This window comes from Pleurodeles waltl, chromosome 1_1 (assembly GCF_031143425.1).
Source record: "Pleurodeles waltl isolate 20211129_DDA chromosome 1_1, aPleWal1.hap1.20221129, whole genome shotgun sequence".
NCBI classification, from domain to species: Eukaryota; Metazoa; Chordata; class Amphibia; order Caudata; family Salamandridae; genus Pleurodeles; species Pleurodeles waltl.
This window is the reverse complement of record NC_090436.1, coordinates 177,399,577-177,411,582: the sequence shown is the minus strand read 5'-3', so window position 1 is coordinate 177,411,582 and position 12,006 is coordinate 177,399,577. Positions and strand designations below refer to the sequence as shown.

The following is a 12,006-nucleotide window of genomic DNA, read 5'->3' as shown; positions in this document are numbered from 1 at the left end:
AACTCAAGCTGGACAGCATAAGGCAAATAAAGCCACCAAATAGCCACAAAATGTGAATTACAGGTCAAAAGGCCAATGGTAAGCAACAAGCAGAATGCATTCCTAGGTCAGTTTTCTGAATGCCCCTAAAATGTTTTTAGCAAACCAGACAGCTATGCTGCCTGGTAGGCTGTACCTAAAAATGAACACGTTAAAATCTCTTAATGAAATGAGAAAAACTGCACAGATATAACTGGCCCTACTCGCAGACCCCTGACTCAACTACAAAACCAAGAATGCACTTGAGGGTTGCCACACCCCAGACACCACTGCTGAAGCTATGCCTTTGACTGTCACTCCTGGGCCTGTCAGTTTGTCCTGGGTACTCATGACTACAGTCATGGCTCACAAAGATAAAAAAACAAAAGAGTGACTGCAGACCACACAAAGACCCAACTACCAAGCAAAGAATGCATTTATACATCGGGTGTCACACTCCAAACAACCCCTGAAGCTAAACACCTGAGTTTGACAGCTCCCACTTTGTGGTTATTAATGAGGATGCCCTTGAATGTATTTGGCAGCATGGCTCTTCTGGTGATCCTGATGAGCTGCAATCTTTTGTAAAATTGTAGAAGTTATCTGAAGATAAGTGGGTTGAAGGAGAGATCTGATGCTACTTTGCAATCTGCTAGTGGTGTCTGTGTCAGTTACTATCAAATTAACAGCCTGATAGTAGAATAGTAGCTGGAAGGTGGCCTCCACAAATTTGGAGGCAAGCGCAAGATGGCAGACATTGCTTGGGGGAGATGCTCTGTTGTCGCCAGTGAGAGTGGTATACTGAGAGAGTCTCACAGTTCCAGTCAGGACACAGTCAGCTCTGTGGTTAGCAGAGATGCTTTCTAATACTTAACTTGAATCCTCATTGTTACACTGGATCGGAGGCAGCCCTTGCACTAGTGAGCTAGAATGCAGTGGTCAGGTCTCACGTAACACTGGTGTCTGTACACGTGATGGAATGCACGGAGTCTTGCTACTCTGCATTAACAGACTGTATATTGTTTCACTTTTTGTTACAGCAATGAAGGTTTTTGCTTACCCGATCCCGCGATCCCGCTGAAGTGAATTGGGATATCTAGAGAATGCATGTTAAAAAACAAAGATTATTTTGTTCGATACCTTCATATGTCTTCATAGATCACATTAAACATTTGACATGGAGCAAAATTTGGTTTTCAACCAAATTGTCAAATTGAATGAGCCCATGGGCCTACTTGAATTTGTACGACTTGTGACCGGGTAGCAAGTGCGCTACTAGTAATCTTTCATTAATGCAGGAAGACCACAGGTTAGTACAATGGATTAACTTATTCTGAGTTAGAGAGGAGGCATTTAGTATTAATGAGTTCTGGTATAGGACTGAAAGAAAACACTTACACAGTGAGTACATTCAACCTAAAGTAATAGAATAAAATGTGCACTAAGGCAAAAGAAGCTAGCATTCATCCTAAATCACCAAAACGTATAATAGATGTTGCAGAACAATAATATACCGTGTTATAGAGTCGTGGTGAGTCCAGGCTTTGAGTAGTTTCGACAGCTGTGGGCATATGTTAATGAGATGCCATGTTTCACATTGCTGAGGAAAGGCCCCTATTATCAAATTTGCTGCTCTTATTTTTCACAGTTGCCAAAAGGTGGTGCTTGTTTAGATATTTTATACAATAGTTCATCAAGCCAGGCTAAAAGGGTGTTCGGATATTTCCTAACTATAGGCTATCATCAAACTTGCAGCCAAGATCACTTGTATTATTAAAATGATGAGTTTAGTGACAGAGTTGACGTCTTCTTCTCTTGTGGATCAATTATATTTTGTAACCTTTTTGATTCATATAAGATTGTTTGCCAAAGCATTTCAGTAGATGTACATATCCTGCATATGTTAAGCATTTCACCCCAATGATTGTACCGCCCCCCCCCCCCCCCCCACCTCCAAGAAGCGTCAAACTGCCCAAACAAAGCTTTCAGTCTCACTGGCATTAGGTGCCAGTTTAGACTGATTGTATTCACGTTTTTCTTATATTGAGAGCAGAGAGAGGACTTGGCAGCCATCATCACTTGTTTACCATAGAACTTTCATGAATAGCTCTGCCTGGGTTTGCATATAACTGTAGTTTATTGGTAGTTCAATCAAGTCAAGCAGCTTCTGTAATGTGGACACAACTCTTAAGGGTGATTTCTATTGGAAGAAAGAATCCATGTATGTGAGCTTTCTTTTACCTCAAATTATTTTCAGGGTTGGGATGTTTTAATATGATCTTGGAGAAAAAGTCAAGAAAGGGAATTATAGTTTAGTAAATGTAAAATTTATATGTGAGATTGATGGCTGCAGAGAAGACGCTATGAAGTTATAAAGGTCGGCGATAACGTTTTAGATGAGTAGAGATTCACATTTTGAAGCAGTATCCTTGTATATTAATCCGGTAGGTTGAGAGCTTTTGTGGACAATGTCTAGTCCTCCTCAAACTTCCCAATAGAGTGGTGAAGTGAAAGCGCTTTAGAGTAGTTAAAAAGGTGAGCAAGTGTTGGCAGTAAGGTGGAAGAAGCAGGGTCATTTAAAGTTTGACATGTAGCCTCATGGGCACACCCGCGAGTGAAGGAATGTAACAGGTATACGAAACAGTAGGTAACGGAGGATTTACAGGCAAGAATAGAATGAACTGGGAGGGATTTGTAGTCATTATATTTTACTAACTAAATGACATCGAGTGTAACCCCCTCCCCAACTTTTTCCATAAGAACTTGGAAGACCTGCTGTGAGATGGAGGGTGTAGTTGTAGATGTTGAGTGTTTACATAAAAGCAACTGATAAGTCAAGCTATAGATCAGAAAGAAAGCTTTACTGTTTACTTACCTACTGGTGAGATGACCAAATGTATTACCACCTTAATCATGTGGGTGAAAATCAGCTTCAGTGTAATATTGCAGTAAAGCAGCTGGACGAATACTTTGATGGTTAGCCAAAATATAGGAATATACAGACAGAGGATGCATATAATGAAGCTAGAGAAAGTGTGAGCATTCAGTTTGAGGGTTGCTGCTCACAGTTCTTTAGGGGTGACTATTGCAAACATCTGTTCGACACAAGTAACAAAAATCCTTTTGGCAGTCAGACTGTTGAGCTATCATTTTGAAATATTCTAAAATAGAGTGACCTTCGAAATACCTGCCCATGTTGATTTAATCAACTTGGAGATTATATGAGAAATGTAGTTCTGCATAGTTCAATACCAAGTCTTTGTAAGCCTATTGATTTACTGATCAAATGCTTGCTTGCATTGTATAGTTCATCTTAGACAAAAAGCTCCACACAAGTTTTATAATAACTTGTTACAGGTTTCTTTTTAAATTTCACCTTCTCTGTGATCTGTAATATTATTAATTTATATCAGTTACTGGTTTGCCAATCACAGGAAATCCTGGTACAAATCCTCTGTAGTACACACACTATCATAATAAAATATTGTTGATTTAGTGTAAAGGGCCTTACCCTGGTTTAAGTCTGCTTAGACTAGACCAACAACGGTTTCTTAAGCTCAGTCTGTCTAGTGTGCTTTGCATTAATTGCTTAAAATTGTAATTTTTGGAAATGCAACTTTAGCCCTTGCACTTCTAATGTGTGTTGTTATATCAGTCATTTTAGCTAAAGTCTGTTCCTTTGTGAATATTAACTTTGGTAGTGCTCCTTCAGCACTTTAATTTAAATAGTTCTGTTTTTTATTCCTTTTAAGAACCTTGAATAAACGTCCTGTGTAATAGGTTTCTTCTTTCAAAGTCAATACCTGGTCAAAGCATACACTAAAGATAACAAATGATATCCCCGCTATCCTCTTCTTTCTCAGTTACTGTTTATCTCTGCTTGATAAGGTACAACATGAGAGCAGTTGGCTTCATAACCTGGGCTATCTGTGAACTTGGTCATCCTTTTATTCCATACCTTACCGCAGTGAAAGCAAACTTTCATTCAAGCAACTATTACTGTTTTGCCTACTTGTCTGCACAGAGATGGCTTCCCCGCTGAAAGAGGAAGGTGCAATTGATTCCGCAGTTTTGCTTGTAAAACACTCTTTCCAACGTGGAACAGCAGCAGATTTGTTTCTGTCTAGCTCTGATGTGTTTCTTTCGCTTGTTCCAACTGAAACTTCAGCTCTCTGAAAAGCAGTGTCCTGGTAGCGCCTTTCACGATGCCTTTGACATCGGGTAGAAAGCAGAACGTTTTACAGCCACTCTTGTGGCTAAGTCAAGTTCTATTTATTTTAGGTTAATGGGAGTAATGTCAGACCAGAAGCCTAGTTTAACTCATTTGGGATTGCATATTTCTAATGATCATATCTCCGTATAGGCCGAGGCTTGTAAAAAATACAAATATACTCCTAACTGACACAACCAGAGGAGAATATAATTATACACTTTAATACTCCTACAAATGAGGATTAAAATCAAACCTTTGAGCTCATTCTACAATGAACTTGCAAATAATGTAATCATCCTAAACATAATGTGGGTCCTAAATCATTTGCTCATTTACAGTTATAGCTTCTTGGTTGCTACAAAGAGTTGTTATAGTTGGGAAGGCCCAAGGTAGGAGTCATAATGTTGGAAAAATTAAATATAGTAAAGAAAGGAAACCAAGTACTAAAAACATCTTTTAAAATTTTGGGGCAGTATTGTTAAATTTGTTCAAATCTGATACATGTTCGGCATAAGCCTTTAGGGAAGGAGGTGGAAAATTATTGAGGTATATTTTACGGGTGAAGGATGTAGAGTAGAAGACGTTTTTGAGGTGGTATAAAATGTTATGTTAAATGTCAGAGACAAGGAAATTCAGGAAAATGATGGTAGTGAGAACTTGTTTGCAGGGGTGTAAGTGGGTGGAAGGAGATTAGGGTTGTCAAGGGTTTGGGATCAGTATAATTTCACAAGGCAGCTAAATAATTGCTATTCTGTTGATATATAAAAATAAAAAAAACAAGAAATTGCTTATGTCTAATATAGTTCTAACAGCATTTAAAGGCAGCAGAATGGAATTAATTAGAAATGGTCTACCGTACATGAAGTTGAGACCCTAGATCAGTGGTTCCCATCCTGTGGTCCGAGGACGCCTGGGAGTCTGTGAAGCTTCCTCCGCTACTGCTTCAAAAATTAAATATTAACAGAGTAGGTCCCCAGCTTTCAGTAATGACTCAGTGGGGGGTCCCCGGATTACAATAATACTTAATTGGGTTCCTCGAGTTCCAGTAATGATAAAGAAGGAGTCCACAGAAATCAAAAGGTTGAGAACCACTGCCCTTGATAATAGAACAGATTCATTTGTCAATAGGAGTTAACGTTTTAGGAAGGAAGGAGCAGGAAGAATTTTAGATGACCTTTTAGCCTGGTTAGAAAACCCAACTTTTACAGTTAAGGGTAATTTAGAAAGTGGATTAGTAGAGAAATTAAAATGTATTTTCTGACAAACTAGGTGAACTAAAAAGCTTCATGTACGCGGTACAAGAGAAAAGAGGATAACACTGATCAAGCTTATATTGGATTAAGTGCCTTGTAAGAGGAAATATGTTTGTTAAAGAATCATCAAGTATGTTTAGGTTACTAAATTCCTGGCTTAAGAAAGACTGATGTGAATTTGCACGTTGATTGGCGCAGTTTGAATAAAGCTGTGTGGGTAGAAAATTATCCTTTTCCGAAGGACATATATTTGATCACGGCTTTGAGTAATGGTAAGTGTTTTAAAAAAAATTTAAGCTAGATTTGAGAACAGCCTAACATTGGATGAATTTAGATAGGCAAACTCACCAACACATGATTTTATTTACCTAAAGTTGAGTTCTCCGGTTTGTTGGATGTAATTTGGTTTGGCAACTAGAATGGCTGCATTTCAGCAGTTGATTTTTGTATCTGCTCAATTAGATGAAATAAGTAGTAGCATTCTAAAATGATGTTTAGGTTTTTGCCGATGTAGAAGCAGGGCATTACATGAGGGTGGAAATGATGTTGAGGATTTTAGCGAAGTGTGTTACTATCAGTAGGGATAGGTATTTGGTTTGAATATTTAAAGTGGAATATTTGCGTCCTATAATTGCCAATGAATCCTGGTTGCTGTAAAGATTTGTTAAATCCCTGACCTAATTTCACAGTTCATGCCAATTTCATGCAAAATGTTTCCCCAATTTCACCTAGAAAATTAAATGTATATGGCTCTGTAAGAATACAGAGGTTTTTGGGTCAGAAAAAGTTGAGATAGTTTGACTACATAGAGGTTGAGAATGTAGGTATACCTGCCATCAGTCTTATTCTGCAAGGATTGGGAGTTATGCAGCACTCACATGAGCATATGTGGAATATGAGGTCTGCTTTTGGAGTTTGAAGGACTAATTCAATCTTCATGATGCACGGATATTGGCATGAGCAGACTGAGAGAATATACTCTGTTCACAGTAAGATGTTGAAGTTTGAGGATCATAGACAAATTCAAGTTTTTATTTAAGGGGGGAAGCCTGAGCAGACCATTAATTCTAGGGGAAAATCCCTATCCATTAGAGGGTTTCTTAAGTAGGAAAAAGATCTAGAAAAGATCAAAGACTGCCAGGCGTGCAAGTTTTGATACTGTGCTACTTCAGTTCAGTATTAACAATAAATATAATCCTTTGGAGGGGTTTGAAGGAATGTAAGCGCAGAGTGATTATCAAGAATGATACCCTGTCATAGGAGTGGGTGAAGAATGTCGATGGAGATAATTCATTATGATGCAGTAGTGTATCCAAGTTGACCAAGTGGACAGACTGCTTTCTGGAAGGCAACAGACTAATAATCAGTCATATATGCTGTCCTTAAAAGGGAAGACATGCTTAGTCCACCTTAAGAGTTGAAGAGGAAAATCATAGATAATGCTCATAAGGGTCATCTATGGTTGTAGAGGAAGGCTCAGGCAGACATTTGGAGGTCTGGGATGGATACAGATGTATAGTGTACAATTAAATGGGCTTGTGGTCCAAGTGCTATCTAGTATCTCAAACCAGCTTTCAAATAGATAAACACAAATAGATAAATATAGTCCTATCAGAATGTGTGCAGTATTGCTGAGGTATACAGTGATTACCTTCTTACAGTCTTCTCACACCACAGCAGATGTGGCTATGGTTAAAAACACCTTTTAAGCTGTAGCACAGTAGAATGGTGCGTTTGCAGCTGTGTTCAGCGTGTAATGAGTGAAGAATATTAGTGTCCTAGGAGTGTGTCATGATCAGTCCTGGGTGGATGAAATCAATGTAAAATGGCAAAAAAGTTGTATGTGTTCTAAAGCGGCGAGCTTATGTATATTAAGTATTCTGAGGTAAGAGATCTTCTAATTTTAGGATTCTGCATGTGCTGAAGTGAAAGGCAATGCGGTCAGAGATTTGGTGGTGTAACCCATTGTTAAAGTTGTAGATGACAACTTTAGAGGTTGGTACTTGAGAGGAAGCACAGTAAGAACACCACCGCTTTAGATCAGTCATAGTACATATGTACGCAAATTGCTGGTGCTCTTTAGAGAATTATTTACTGACTGGTCTTGCTTTCTTTTGTTGTGTTTTATTTATTTTTAAGGTAGATGTGTGGTGGCTCACATGTTTATTTTATAATGTTTATCTTGCATCCTTGGTGCTATATCATGAGACATGCACATGCTCTATTCCTAATTGTGGTCCGGGATTTTAGGGGCAAATTCATGGATATTGTGATTTGGCTGCCAGTGTTAACAAATGCATTATTAGTCTTTCCACAGCTTCTTTTTTCAATTGGATTCTCTTCAAAATGAAAGTAATTGGGGTGGTTATTTAAGGGCCTGATTTAGATGCTGTTGGGAAGAATACTCCGTAACAGACGTGGCGGGTATCCCATCCACCTTATTACGATCCCATGATATCCTATGAGATGGTAATGAGGCGAATATGATATCAGTCACGTTTGGGACCGAGTGTACCCTCCACCAAGACATAAATCTGGCACTAAGTGTTGTTATAATTATTTACATAGAAAGTACATTTCTTCCACTGCCTTCAGGAAGGTGATGAAGTCTAGTGGTGATATTTGTAACACATTATTCTTTAAATACTTTAACTTAAGATATGGTGATTAAATCCATACTGTCCGCTAAAAACTCAGAATGCAAACATGCCTGTAGGTACAATTTATTTTTATTAATCCTCTTTTCCTCAAAAGTCCAACTTAATTTTGTAATGCTATGATTCTGAAACGTTTTCCTGCAATAGCTGTGCTCACGCCTGCATTTTAGTGTAAAGTGATGACAAACAAATGTATTTAAAAAATAAAGTAAGTAGATGTATTAAACCTAAAGCTAATTTGGGTGTTGGGACCTTCCTAGATGGCATCTTTTTTAAACATTGTATTGATTTATCACACATTTTTACAACATTGATACAACAGAGTGGTGACACCATATCACACAAATAAGAAAAACAAAACCGCAATGTCAAAATATCAATATAACAAAATAGAGGCCAGCAACCTCGATTATTGAGGAAAGATGAATGAAGTGCAACCATGTAGATAATCTACAGACTCCTAACCCTCCCGACCACAGCATCTAAGTACACCCCTGCCCACATTGGTCTGAAACCTTTCCTCGCAGGACCCCTCTTGACAATAAGCATCTGTGGACCGTAAATATCCAAGAACTACTTAAACCAGGTAATTGCCAATGGAAGGATCGGGTCATGCCAAAAACGGCAAACCAGAATACTAGCCATCCGAATCCTAAAGAAAACAAAACCTATCACCTTCAAGGAGACTTCATTCAGTGTTCCAAAAATGATCAACTGAGCAGACTGGTAAATAAGACTTGGAAACACCCTAGAAGTTTCTCCACAAGCCCCCTGCCAATATTGATGCAATGCGCCACACTAGTTAAAGATATGCATGGTGTCTGTTCCTGCCTTACCACACCTAAATCATTCCAAACCAAGCTGACTGCCCCAGTTGAAATATCTGTTCGGAGTGTAGTATATTTCTTGAAGAATCTTAAAATGATGTATTTTCAGCCTGAATACATTCACAAATCGATTACCGAACTGGGTTGACTCCATAACAGCACCAGCAGCCATTTTTAGTGATAGCTGACGAGTCAATTTGGAGGCTACGTTGGATATATCGTATTGGTATGAATTTAGTAGTTAGTACAATTGACTAATCCTCCCTCTTCTATTAGTTCTGTGCAGCAGTTCAATACACCTCACATAATTTAACAGCCCAGAGTCTTTAACTTTAAAAGAATAATAATAATTGTCACATACTTAAAAAGACTTGCACTAGGAACTGCAAATTTTGTAGCTAAATCCTAAGAAGACTAAGACCTGATGTCCTGCGAACAGCTGACATAGCGATTGCAGGTGTGACCTAGACCAATCTGTCACATGCAAATCATTAGAAAAAGAGGGAAGGTCCCAATTAAACCATAACGACAAATAACGAGTGAGCGAGGCAGTTGAACGTTTTGCACCTTAAACTTCGCCACACCTGGTAAAACACCAGGAGGCTGTTAAACCGAATATGCTTAAAATGAGAAGGGTCATGAAATCGTACTTCAAATACAAAGACCACAAGTAAAACAACGCATGAAATGTCATTACTTGGGACAAGCGCTCTGAGAAAGCAGACCAATAGTAGTACTTTAAACTAGGAAGCGACCACCCACCTTTATCTTCCGGTAGTTGTAAATTCCTTATTGTGCAGTGAGGGTGTTAATATTGCCAAATAGAGTGGGCCCAAGACCTTCAACCCAAGAGTAAAAAGCAACTGTTAAAGGAATGGCTCTAAATAAATATATGAATTTAGGGGAGGATCACAATTTTTATAAGATTACAACGTCCCATAAGACCTACTTGTAACCTATTCCATTGCAGAAATAGATTGCTCAATTTATCCAAAACAGGTTCGCAGTTAAGTGGCACAATATCCTGGACTACTGAAGAGAGCCAAATTCCCAGATATTGTGCTGTTTCCTCACATCTCTTATCACCTTCTGGGCTCGGCTAGTTAAACAGAATTTGCATCTTTAGCCTATATCCAGAGAGTGCCTCAAATATCTGAGCTTCACGCTCAATTGCTACCATGGATAAATACAGATGGATCAAATGTAAACACTGCCCTGTCCACATATGCAGATATGCTGTACTTTGAAGCATTAATTGTCAGTGGAGTGAATTGCCCTGACTTTTTTAGGCAGTGCAAATATGGTTCAAGATACAGTGCAAATAGTAATGGGGACAAAGGACATCCCTAGCGTGTTCCCTTTTTTATTTCTAAATTCCCAGCGGTAAGACCACTACTGACCACCCACATTGAGAAGTTGTGATACAGAGCCTGAATGTTGACTATAAGAAAGGCCATAATGTCCAATAGCACCGTAGTTATGTTTTTCAATTAGCCCTGTGACACTTTAAACCGTGTTTTTAAAGTTCTGCTTTTTAGGTAAAAATATTACCTCATACAGAGGCCAACTAAAGGCATATATATTTTATTTGTTCAAAGTCATCGTACATCTTTTGTCTTAATTAGTGACAAATTCAAGGAGCTCTGTTTCAAAATGCTAGATCTTAAACAGTGTTTATAGAGTTCAGTTATTGAAGCCGTTTACTACATGGATTTGGTAATTGTATCTAGAAATTCCATTTGTTTACCAGGCCAGGTGGTTAGGGAGTGTAGTGGTTCGCCTTCTGTTAGTTAATGATTGGCCAGAGTCAAACACGTGCTGCTGCTGTGTCTGAACGATGTGTGGATTGTCTGGAAGTTTAAGATTGACCCTGCCCGCTCCATGAGTAAAGACGGTGAATGGCGGTAAAGGTAGCTTGATGTGTGATTGGATGGCATTTGTCTTCTTTGGTGTACTTGTGTGGTACATATGGGGGGTTAGTAAGTCATTTTGTATTTGTTGGTGCTACTTTTATATTCTGATGCACAATGGTCAGTCTGTCCAAAATTAACATGAAGTAAGCGACTAAAGAAAAAAGAACCATCTGCTTGGAGTGTGGCTTGTTTGCCAGTCACAACTGTGTGGTGGCTGCTTTTCATGTTTTTTGTGTGTATCCCTGAGTGGGAAATTGTAATTATCAATCTCTCCTCCCCGCCCCAACCACCACCACAAAGTTGTATAGACCTGGCCTACACAAATGTAGAGTGCCCGTGTTCATCTTCCCTGCTAGGACTTCATGGCCTGGTGTTTTCATGCTGATCAGTTGCCTTGTTTCCATTTAAAGCCTCTGTGAAGAGAGGCATTAATTTGATTCTTTCAGTAGCAGAGTGCAGGATGACAAAGATGTGAATACGTATATGTGAGATCCTTCAGATGTAGGTATTTGGCCCATTCCTGGCTTAGTAATCTCTTTTATTTAAAAACAAATGATTACTTGTGTAGTAGTCATTTTCTCAGACATGAAGGACTGTATCTATTTTTTCCACCAATTAAGGGGACAGTTACCACCCTAATACATTGGTGCATGGAGTTTTGTTTTTAGGAGTCATTGGGTTCCCCCTAGAGGTAAATCTAAAAACAGACTCATGTCCTAGATTATTGTGAGAGTACTTCTGGTACTTCTGGATGTCCCCTGTTGTGGATGCAGTTACATTAAGTAATATGTCATACAGCATCATTGGCTCATTGGAAATAAGCAATGTTCTTCCCTCCTGTTACTCAGGAACAGTCAAAGATAAAAATGCTTAAGAGATAAGTGGCTATGCCAATGTTTTAGGCTACATCTGCCTGTTTATCGCTTGTGAAACATACAACTACACTTGGGCACAAATGTGAAATACAGATGGTAACCACTGTTTGGTTTTTCTTTCTTATAATCTGACCTATGAAGTGTGTTGCATAATTCTACTCTAAACCAGCAGAACATGGTCCCCCGTTCCCCCCCCCGCCAAGAGACGATGTGCTGTAAGCATTGTACAGGTGTCCTCAATATGCATGCA

At 38.8% G+C, this 12,006-nt stretch overlaps 1 protein-coding gene across 4 annotated transcripts in view; it reads left to right on the top strand.

The window, feature by feature from the left end:
* ATP8B1 (ATPase phospholipid transporting 8B1) overlaps window positions 1-12,006 on the top strand; it is a 306,728-nt gene that overhangs the window by 84,638 nt on the left and 210,084 nt on the right. The gene's annotated exons all lie outside the window — the stretch shown is intronic.